General features: G+C 48.8%; 1 non-coding gene across 1 annotated transcript; it reads right to left on the bottom strand.

Annotated features, from left to right (window-relative positions):
- Positions 1 to 3,628: 3,628 nt before the first annotated feature.
- On the bottom strand, positions 3,629 to 3,813 carry LOC111824121. The gene has a single exon (XR_002827220.1). It is a non-coding gene; the product is annotated as a U2 spliceosomal RNA (small nuclear RNA).
- Positions 3,814 to 4,017: the final 204 nt, after the last annotated feature.

Genomic DNA, 4,017 nt, shown 5'->3' on the forward strand with positions numbered 1-4,017 from the left:
CCCGGGGCGATCTGGACCACATGCAGATGTGGGGATGGAAACCAGAGGACCCACCGCAGGGAGATAGACTGGTAACTGGCCAGGATGGGAGAGTGGGCGGAGTCCAGGGGGAACCCTCAGGAGCGCTTGAGAAGAAACACCTTCCCTCAGGAGATGGAAGGAGTGAAGAAGAGGCGGAGACTCTAGGACAGGCCTGATCCAGAAGGGAGGGGGGTCGTCAGGCTCTGTCGATGGGCGAAGGCGGGGTTGGGGAGTGGGTAAGGAACGGGATAGAGGGTCCCCCCAAAATATCAAAGGGATCCACAGAAAGAAGTGAAGAGCAGGTTGAAGTCAGAAAACAGGGATGTAGCCTTGACTGGTTTGGCTCAGTGGATAGAACATCGGCCTGCGGACTGAAAGGTCCCAGGTTCGATTCCGGTCAAGGGCATGTACCTTGGTTGCGGGCACATCCCCAGTGGGAGGTGTGCAGGAGGCGGCTGATCGATGTTTCTCTCTCATCGATGTTTCTAACTCTCTATCTCTCTCCCTTCCTCTCTGTAAAAAATCAATAAAATACTGTATATATTTAAAAAAAAGAAAACAGGGATGTAGAGCCGGTGGGGTAACAGTGGCCACTGGGACCAGGCTTTGGCCAGCTCGTGGGAAAGAGAGCAGATATGGTGAGCATCACTCTAACCTGCCTCCAGCCCCCCCTCCTCCCCCTCCCCTGGATGCAGACCCTTGCCTTGTGACTTCACAGCTCCTTCCATCAAGAGATGGAGTCGCCCTGGCCGGTGGCTCAGTTGGTTGGAGCATCGTCCTGTACATGAAAAGGTTGCAGGTTCAATTCCCAGTCAGGGCACATACCTAGGTTTGAGGTTCAATCCCAGACAGAGGCGTACAGGAGGCAACCGATCAATGTTTCTCTCTCACATCGCTATTCCTCTCTTACATGGATGTTTCTCTCTCTCTCTCCTCCCACCTCCCTTTCCTCTGTCTCTAAAATCAATAAACAATCTGTTTTAGGAAGAGGGTTATTGTGACGATCCCAAAATATGAATCATGTCCTCGATGTTCTAGAATATCTTGAATGGATTCCTAGGGACATAGAACTACAGGCTTTTTCTAAGCTAAGGAAAATGAGAAGATTTTTCTTCTTCAGTTTATTGAGTCCAAATATCTAAAAATAAAATAAAGCACTAAAAATTAAATTATGAAGCTGTACCTCAGCTGTTTCCCTTAGCAAACTGGGTGAATATTTGTTAGGGGCACCCATTTTGCATAAGTATTACACCTTTTTTCCCTCTTACTAGCGGTGAAGGAATGAAATTGTAGAAATGTCATTTTTATGATCCTTTAAAATAAAAAAAATACAATAAAATCAATAAACATATCCTTGGGTGAGGATTTAAAAATTCTTAAAAAAAAAAAAAAAAAAGATCCTAGCCAGTTTGGCTCGGTGGATAGAGAGCGTCAGCCTACAGACTGAAGGGTCCCAGTTCGTTCCGGTCAAGGGCACACGCCTGAGTTGCAGGCTCCATCCCCAGTGTGGGGCGTGCGGGAGGCAGCCAATCAATGAGTTTCTCGCATCATTGATGTTTCTCTCCCTCTCCCTTCCTCTCTGAAATCATCTATCTATCTATATATATTTAAAAGGAAGATGAGGGGACTTGTGCTCTGGGCACATGCAGCCAGGGGCTTCCCATCTGATGGCCTTGGTTTGCCCAGGGAAGCCCCGTTTGGAACATGATCCTCAGTCGGAGGGCAGGTGGGGTGAGGGTTGGGAGCCTGGAAGGAAACAGTCCTCTCTCCACCCAGCAGAAAGCAGCCGCCAGAGACGCAGGGAGCAGGCCCTGTGCCCTTTGGAGGCCGGGAGGGCTGATTCAGGTAAAACCCGTCGGGCTGGCTGGGTGGTTTCCTTCTGCGGCGTTTAGCTGGCACCCAGGAGGCAGGTGGCTGGAGTTTGGCCAGGTGTGTGCCTTGGAGCAGGAGAGGGGAGAGGGGCGAGGAGACTGAGGGCGCTGGAGGGAAGTGACTCAAAAGAGGAATCACAGAAAGTAGAGCTGATGAGTGAAGAAGTGAAGAGAAGGCTAGGAGAGGAGAGACGGGTGCAGGGTGGACCCCTCCCTCCCTCCTTCTCTCCCTCCCCCCCTCCCTCCCTGCGGAGAGCATCCTTTCCCCCCTCGCTCCTCGGGGGGCTTCCCTTTTCATGGTTTTCCTTCCACTTCTCTGGTTCCTCTTTTCTCAGTGTCCTCATGGTTGACTTCTCAAATGCCTGCACTTTTCGGCGTGTGAATGTGGGGCCCCCTTGCCTCTCCTCGGCTGCCCGGGCTCCCTAAGCACTCTCACCCCTTCCAAGGGTTTGGTGACGGCAGTGAACCTTGGTCCCAGGGTGAGAAGCGCGTTCCCCACCTACGGAAAAGACCAGCGAGTGGGTGGGACAGCTCCCGATTCACCGAGGGCTCCCTTGAAAGTCTTCCCTTTTTCTCCTCGTGACTTCGCAGCGGGGTCACTGTCCCCAGGCTGTGGTGCAGCCACTGAGGTTCACCTGATGCCCTGCAGCGTGTGGGTTGGGGGGCAGGTTCAAATTCAGGTCTTTGGATCCTAACCCATCCAATGCCTAGGTCAGTGGTCGGCAAACCGCGGCCCCTTGAGTGTGGCTCTTCCACAAAATACCACGTGCGGGCGCGCATGTACAGTGCATTGAAACTTCGTGGCCACACTCAAGGGGCCAAAGAGCCGCATGTGGCTCGCGAGCCGCAGTTTGACAACCACTGGCCTAGGTTAGTCTCTCTGCACCTCAACTTACTCATCTGAGACATGGGGGTAAAGCCAGTGGCTGCCTCCTAGGCTGCTTGGAAGGATCCAATGAGTTTATGTGAAGTGCTTCAAACAGTGCCTGCCCTGTAGTTTGGTAACTCATGTACATGTTGCACGAATTCCTTTAACTGTAGAATTACAATTGTAGAACATAATCTGTCAACAATTAAAATTAAAAATTTTAGTTTATTTTTCTTGATTTCAGAGAGGAAGAGAGAGAGAGAGAGAGAGAAACATCGATAAGAGAGAATCAATGATCGGCTGCCTCCTGCACGCCCCCTACTGGGGATCGAGCCCGCAACCCGGGCATGTGCCCTTGACTGGCATGGAACCTGGGACCCTTCAGTCTGAAGGCCAAATGCTCTATCCACTGAGCCACACCAGCTAGGGCTTAGTTTAATTTTAATTACTACTTTTTCGTTTAAGTTTATTAATAAACTTTAATATATTTTAGTTTAATCCAATCAATAAAATTTTTTTCAGTTGATCCTCACCTGACGATATTTTTCCCATTGATTTTTAGAGAGAGTAGGAGGGAGGGAGGAAAGGGAGGGAGCAAGAGAGGGAGAGAGAAACCTTGATGTGAGAGAGACACATCAATTGGTTGCCTCCTGCATGTGCCCTGACCAGGGCTGGGGATTGGACCTGCAATCCAGGTACATGGCCTTAACTGAAACTCGAGCCCAAGACCCTTCAGTATATGGGCCAACGTTCTAACCACTTAACAACACCAGCCAGGGCCAATCGATAAATTTTAATTTTATCACTACATTTAATCAATGCACTTTAATTTTAATGCCTTTTTTTGTGTTTGGCTCTTTTGTCCTGGAGGGGGTGTGCCATTCCCAGAGGTACTGCCATACCGAGTGGATGTGCGGCGTGGATGCAGCAAGCTCCTATTCCATCTCCCTGCTCCAAACCCCATTAATCTGTTGTCATTAGAGGACGTATCAGATGTCAAACTGATCAGGACAGATGTTACCCTTGATCTTAGCCAAAAGGCCGAGACGCAATTAATAACTAAGTTTTACAGTGATTTTAATTAGTAAGTTTTCTTTTAATTAAGTTTTAATGTAAAATAAGCTTGAATGCAATTTTAGTTCATCAGTTTTCATTTGATCACGTTTTTATTTTAATGAACAGATTTTAATTTACTTAATACATTTACATCTCTTGATTTTGCAGAAAATTAAAACCCTCGCTGGTAATGCTGAAGTC

The sequence above is a fragment of the Myotis lucifugus genome, unplaced genomic scaffold (assembly GCF_000147115.1).
Source record: "Myotis lucifugus unplaced genomic scaffold, Myoluc2.0 scaffold_945, whole genome shotgun sequence".
Classification (NCBI taxonomy): domain Eukaryota; kingdom Metazoa; phylum Chordata; class Mammalia; order Chiroptera; family Vespertilionidae; genus Myotis; species Myotis lucifugus.